Here is a 7441-nt window from a genome sequence, read left to right on the forward strand (position 1 = left end):
TGCGTTTTTTCCTGAATATATTCAGGAAGAAATGCATACGCCCTTTTTGGCCAACCAAGCAAGCTTGCAAAGGAAATATGCACTACATTGAAGTCTCACTTCCCCCCGGTCAAAAGGGCCATCTGAAAAAAGTGTAAAATCCAGAAAGGCAGGACAGGCCATGGAGAACTGGGAGCCTTGTTATGCTGATGGGCGGGATGTAAATTGCCAACAGACACTCGGGAGAAGTGTATGGTGTTTCCTGAAACATCTAAAAAACAAAGCAACAGAGCCTAGGGCACTTCCACTTATGGTCCTATAGCTTAGGGAAATTAAAATCAAAAAGACACAGCCACCCCAAAGTTTGAGACGCCTCTGTTTACAAGAACCTCGTTTACCGAACAAATTCAATATCACAGAAAGTGAAAAATGCATAAAGAAATTGTGGTACTTACGTACAATGCAGTATCACTCAGCAATGAAATCTATGTCATCAGGCCTGTAGCAGCATAATGAGTGGATTCAGGTACGATGATTCTAACTGAAATAAGTCACACAGAAAAAGAAACATCATAAGATATCACTAATACACGGAATGTAAACTTGGCTACACAGGAACTGAATTACAGAACAGAACAGGGTCTCAAATTTAGAAAACCACCTTATGCTTGCTTAAGGGGAAAGGTGAGTTGGGGTGCTGCATAAAACCAGAGATTGAAATGAGCACAGATAAAGTTCCTTAAGCCAAATATGGAATAGACAAGAGCTACTCCTTGCTCAACGAAATGGACTCAACACCCCATATTAAACGCCTAAGAATGTGCCTGACTAGTAAGTATCTTAAAACCTATGGATTGCTATGTCTCCGAAAGAGAATCAAGCATGTGTACAGGGGCATTAACGCAGCAGTGATAGGATTGGAGAGGTTCGGTGAGCAAATGAAGACCCTTTGAAGTCATATTGCATGGTACCCATTCCACAGGTCTCAACTCTCCAGGTTTAAGGTATTCTTCCTTTATCTAAAACATGCATGTGGAACCTGGAGTATGATCAACCATGTGATCGGGAGACGTGTTCAAATATGTCTCAGTTTTCGTACCCTGGTACTCGGGTGCAACATTCCAGACGCTTTACTAACACTCTCCCGACTTGGAGAGTCAGTCCCTTTAACCTCCTGTTTGGCCCAGTTTGCAATTTCTGCGGAAGATGAACAGGAATAGCGAGAACCAATGAGAGACTAAATGGAGGTGTTTGGACGGGCAAATTTAACTCTCATTTCCCACCAGGAAGAGGAATTAACCAAAGGCTCAGCGTGCCGTGCCGGAACCAGATTAAGGCCTGATGCCATCCTGTGGTGTTGCGGCCAGCTCACAAGAAAGCGAGTTGAAGAAAGGAGCTCAGGGGCACTGTAATTCACAAACCTGCAGAGTTATAAATGACAGCTATCGTCCAAAAATAGACTGAAGTAAGGCTGCCAAGAGGACTTGAAAGCCGGGCAGAATTGCAGGAAACCGATTTCAGGAGGTAGACTGGAATTGCATTGAAAGCATAGGAAAAGAGGCAGAACGTCTACAATGATGCAGTTGGCCAAAAAGGGCGTATGCGTTTTTTCCTGAATATATTCAGGAAAAAACGCATACGCCCTTTTTGGCCAACCAAGGAAGCTTGCAAAGGAAATCTGCACTACAATGAAGTCTCACTTCCCCCCTGTCAAAAGGGCCATCTGAAAAAAGTGTAAAATCCAGAAAGGCAGGACAGGCCATGGAGAACTGGGAGCCTTGTTATGCTGATGGGCGGGATGTAAATTGCCAACAGACACTCGGGAGAAGTGTATGGTGTTTCCTGAAACATCTAAAAAACAAAGCAACAGAGCCTAGGGCACTTCCACTTATGGTCCTATAGATTAGGGAAATTAAAATCAAAAAGACACAGCCACCCCAAAGTTTGGAACGGCTCTGTTTACAAGAACCTCGTTTACAGTACAAGTTCAACATCGCAGAAAGTGAAAAATGGATAAAGAACTTGTGGTATTTACTTACAATGCAGTATCACTTAGCAATGAAATCTTTGTCACCAGCCCGTACCAGCATAATGAGTAGATTGAGGCACGATGATTCTAAGTGAAATAAGTCACACAGAAAAAGAAACATCATAAGGTATCACTAATACACGGAATGTGAACTTGGCTACACATGAACTGAATTACAAAACAGAACAGGGTCTCAAATTTAGAAAACCAACTTATGCCTGCTTTAGGGGGAAGGTGAGTTGGGGTGCTGCATAAAAGCAGAGTTTGAAATTAGCACAGATACCGTTCCATAATCAAATATGTAATAGACAAGACCTACCCCTTGCTCAACGAAATGGATTCAACAATGAGGTATCACCTCACACCTGGTAGAATAGGCATCATAGAAAATCTACAAACAAAAAATGCTGGAAAGGGTGTGGAGAAAAGGAACCCTCTTCCACTATTGTTGGGAATATAAATTGATACAGTCATTATGGAGAACAATATGGAATTTCTTAAGAAACTAACAATAGAATTACCATATGATACAGCAATCCCTGTACTGGACATATACCCAGACAAAACCATAAATCAAAAAGAGTCATTCACCGCAATGTTCATTGCATCACTATTTACAATATCGAGGTAATGGAAGCAACCTAAATGCCCACAGACAGACGAATGCATAAAGCTGTGGTACATATATAAAATGGAATATTACTAAGCCATGAAAAGGAATGAAATTGGGTCATTTGTAGAGACGTCGATGGATCTAGAGACTGTCATACAGAGTGAAGTAAGTCAGAAAGAGAAAAACAAATCTTGTATATTCATGCATATATGTGGAACCTAGAAAAACTGTACAGATTAACCATTTTGCAAGGCATAAATAGAGCAACAGATGTAGACAACAAACGTATGGACAATAAGGGGGGAAAGCTGTTAGGGGGGTGGTGGTGGGAGGAGTTGAGAGACTGGGATTGGCATGTATACATTTATATGTATAAAATAGATAACCAATAAGAACCTGCTGTATAAAAATATAAAATAAAATTCAAAATTAAAAAGAAATAAAATTTAAAAAATAAAACAGAAAAAACAATTATTCCCTGCACATACATGTATTTATATGAATAAATTATTTCCATGCTTATATCTGTAAATACAAAAAAGAGGAATAAAATCTACCTTGAACCAAAAACGGAAAAGAGAAAAAAACACAGAACCCACCAGTTACACAGAGGAAAACCGTATCAGGGCACTTGCTCCAGTTGTAAACAATTCTGAAGTTGGTCAGTGGTGGGGAATCGTCTCCCATTCAGCCAGCAGCCCCCACGCAACAAGCGTCCTCATTGCAAAGCTGGGGCACCGTGCTGAGGCATCTGTGAGTAAATGTGAACTGAGCCCCAGGCCAGTTGCTGCTGAACTATTCCCACCCGTCCCAGGTAAAACACCTGAATATATACAAGGACTTGAAAGCCTAGAGGAAGGGCCATAGAGCCACACAAGTGACAGCATGCCGGCCGACTTGGTGCCTGCAGGCCAGCCAGGATGGTCCTGGCCCTGGGTGCTCTTCTGGAAGATTTCCATTTCCCTGCCTGAGATACCCGTCCTGTCCCTGCCCCCACTGCTTTTTTCCTTCCTCACCTCTGCCCAGGGAGAAATTCCAGCAGCAGGTATGGGTGACACATCCTCTTCTTTAGCAGGTGGCAGCCTGGCAACTGCTGCAGAAAGTCCAGCAGAGCCCCACTCACACTGGGCCACCCACAAAGCCGTGGCCTCTCACTCCCTCCTACCAGCCCAGCCCCGAGACTGCTGACAGGGCAGAGAAAATGGTGTCAGGCACGGCTGCAGGGGCTCTTGCTGCCTGGAGTGGTATTTATATTGATCTCAACCCAGGCACACCTGGGGAGGGCTGGCCGGCACGGTAAGGCTGCCCAGGTCAGCCAATCATCACCCCTCAGGGGCTCACAGTTGCAGAAAATGGAACTTGCTGAACCGGCCAGGTCCAAGGAACAGGTGTGGGCTCCTGAGAGTCAGGATAGACAAGGGGCTGCAGCTTTGGCTTGTTTTCTAATCATTTTATCTGGCCCATGAGTGGGAGACAACTTCAAGAAAACCCTCTCCTAATGAGAGGAACCCAGGAGTCAGGGAGAGGAGGGGTGGGTGGTGGTTGGAGACAGAGGCCTGGTGCCCCGGGTGCAGTGGAAGTCTCTGGAAGACCAGGTGGAGGGAGGCCTCATGGAGTGATGCCCAGGGTCACAGACCTGTCGCAGCTGCTGTTTGTTAGTTCAAGTCCTGCTCTGAGGTGCTCTGTGTCAGCTCTGAACGACAGGGGAGCTGGGGGTGCTCTGCAATGAGGGCTATGTGCACGGTTCCTGTGTGCCCAGCCCTGCCACGGTACCTGCAAGGGTAGCTCTGTATCCTGGGAGGGGCCTGACCACGAGAGCCCCGTGGGCTGGGGTGGGGGTGGGGTACCTGCCCAGGTGAGCTCCATATTCTGGGATTGGTCTGACCACGAGAGCCCCATGGGCTGCTGGGGACCTGGTAAAGGATGTCAGGACAGTCAGTGAAGCCACCGAGGATATACCTCCAGTTGCTCCTAATTCCTACACCCTGCTGGTCATTCTACCAACCACCAGGACATGGTATTCTGTATTAGTCTTCAATGATGCCTTCTTTTGTATTCCATTAGTCCCAGAGTCACAAGAAATTTTGGCTTGTGAGTGGCAGGACTCAACATACAACTAAAACAATACTTCCGGGCCGTCTGGCCCCAAGGGTGCAAAAATTCCCACACCATCTTTGGGGAAAGCTTAGCTAAAGACCTAAAAGTTCTACCTCTGGAAAAGGAAACCCTCCTTCAATATGCAGACGACATTCTGATCACCAGCCCTACTAAGGAGGCCTCTGAACTACCAAGCCAATAAAGGATAGAAGTTGTCCAAGAAAAAGCTCAAATATCACAGACTGCGGTGACCTGCCTGGGTTTCATTCTCACAGAAGGTCAGAGAAGCCCATCCCAGGAAAGGGAAGAAACCATTTTCAGCCTTACCCCTTTCTAAAACTAGAAGACAGCTTAGGGGTTCCTGGGGAGGCCAGGGTTTGCTGCTTCTGGATCCGTAGCTACAGTCTACTAGCTGGGCCTCTATATGAAACACTGAAAGGAAAAGATGATGATCCTTTTGAATAGAATCCAGAAGTGGCCTTTCAAGAATGGAAAGAGCAGTCAATTCAGACCCTTGCCCTGGAACTCCCTAATTTAGCTAAACCCTTTGACCTTTACATTCCCGGTGAAAGGTGAATCGCCATTGGAGAATTAGTGCAAAAACTGGGACCACTTGAAATGGAACAATGCAAGAATGCCATCCAGGTAGGATAAACTACGGTCACTAAGGGGCTTGGCCCACTGCCACATCTGGCCAAGATACTGGCGGTATCTAAAAACCTGGAAATCAGCAGCCCAAAAGGCCACCTCCCTCCTAAGGGAAAAGGACCCCACGTGGTGATCCTAACCACCAACCATGCCCTGAAGTTGCAGGGTTCGCTCCGTGGGCACACCGACCTCGAGTGAGGAGGCCCTCCAACTCCAACATCCAGAGAGATAACCGGGGGCAACAGGGCACCATGACGACTCGTGTGAACATCACTTGACCTGGAGTTTCTCTCATAAAACAACAAGAGTGTGTCCCAAAAGAGTAGACTACTGCTTGCAGGACTTACTGCACCCAGAGGGGAGCTAATAATCTTGGCGGGGGAACAGTATACCACACTGTCACCATAGAAAAGCCTACAGACACCGTGATGATGGTGGCCAATAAGACCGGCTGGACTCCTGTTTACTTCAAAAGGCTGTTGACTCAGTAGCCATCATGGTCCTTGGTCACCACTGACCCTGGACTGTCTGGGAGTTGAGCGGGCAGGGCTCTGACACCTGGTGCTGTTTGTACGTTAATTCAGGGGCCTAATTGAAGAAAGCGCAGACTACTGGTCAGAGCATCTAGGCTGGCAGAAACGGTAAGCCTAAGGTGGCCGAACAAATGTGGGGCGGGGTGAAACCGGCCCCCACAGCGTCTCTGCACATCTCTTTCCTGGACCCTTAAAGGTCATTAGAATCTATAACACTTCCAATGCTGGTGCTCAGGTGGACGAGCAGGGAGGCAGGTGTCCTGGGGACAATCAACGTCACCGGGAGGCTGCTGGGGAGAAGCTCTGACCCTCGCCCCAGGGTATGAGGGCTCCCAACTCAGCACTCAGCAGTTACAGAAGAAGGGTCTGCACCCTCAGCACTCCAAGAATGAGGAACGGGACAAAAGGCAGAGGAGGGGTTTGTCCCCAGCAAAGCCCATTAAAAATCCCTGGGAGATAAAAATAGAATCTGGGCAATAAAGTCAAGTCTAACCTTTTTTATCCTTTGTGCTTTGTCTAATTTCACGTGCTCCTAGGGTCCCGCATGCAGAGGTTCCACACCCGGCACTTCAGACCAGATTTCCTAGTGCAGAATGGCTGGGTCGACACCTCAGCTCCTGGGGCCCAGTGCAGACTCCACGATATAGAGGCTGAGCTACAGCCAACCCGGCCCTCGAGAGCTCCGCCGCCTCCCTCCCTCCCACTGACTCTGACAGGATCTCTACACAGCAGCCCAGCCCACAGCCCATGGGGTAGTGCATGCTCTCACCTCTCCATTCTCTGATCAAAATATAAAGTTTCCTTTGCTTGTGAACCAAACTCAGTCTCGATCTGTTGGCCCCAATGACACTGGGCAGGGGGACACTTGTTGGGGTCCACTCTGGAGGATCAGTAACAGAAATTGAGACTATTGTAACCTCAATGAACAGATGTGTGAGCCAAACTGTAGTTAACATAGAACAGTGTATAAGGCTCGGGTAAAATAAGATGTTTCTAACACTTCCATTTGATATTTCCATCACTTTTTATAAGCAAGTTCAGTGAAAAGGTTTGTCTTATTTGTCAGGTCAATATTAGAGAAACGAAGTGATTTCTTTCCAAGGATGTACATCTAATAATCTTGGTTAAACCTTCAATCTTGTTTTAAATGCTTTTCCATTGAAAATGATACCTCTCTTTCAGCTCCCCCATTTCTGAGAAGTATAAAATCTTATAATTTATTATTACCAAAGGGGAAAGGTGGGAGGAGGGATAAATTAACAGTTTGGAATTAACACATACACACTGCTATGTATAAAATAGATCATCAGCAAGGAACTACTGTATAGCACAGGGAACTACACTCAACATTTTGCAATAACCTATAAGGGGAAATAATCTGAAAAAGAATAGATATTTTTATTGACATCATCTATCAATGATAGTTAAAGTGTAGCCTAAGGGAAGCTGGTGGTGAGTGCTTCTGACCCTGAAGACTTCAATCATCTAAAGTTTGGACTCTGCCTACTTCCCAAGGCCCTTAATGAACATATGTGTAGCCGT

At 46.1% G+C, this 7441-nt stretch overlaps 1 long non-coding RNA gene across 1 annotated transcript; it reads right to left on the bottom strand.

The window, feature by feature from the left end:
• Window positions 1-1953: 1953 nt before the first annotated feature.
• LOC307181373 lies at window positions 1954-3368 on the bottom strand. The gene is made up of 3 exons (XR_013826609.1): window positions 3221-3368; window positions 2328-2399; window positions 1954-2095 (listed from the first exon to the last, which is right to left on the bottom strand). It is a non-coding gene; the product is annotated as an uncharacterized lncRNA (long non-coding RNA).
• Between the last annotated feature and the right edge of the window lie 4073 nt (window positions 3369-7441).

This window comes from Stenella coeruleoalba (genome assembly GCF_951394435.1).
Source record: "Stenella coeruleoalba genome assembly, contig: scaffold_532, whole genome shotgun sequence".
In the NCBI taxonomy this organism is placed as follows: domain Eukaryota; kingdom Metazoa; phylum Chordata; class Mammalia; order Artiodactyla; family Delphinidae; genus Stenella; species Stenella coeruleoalba.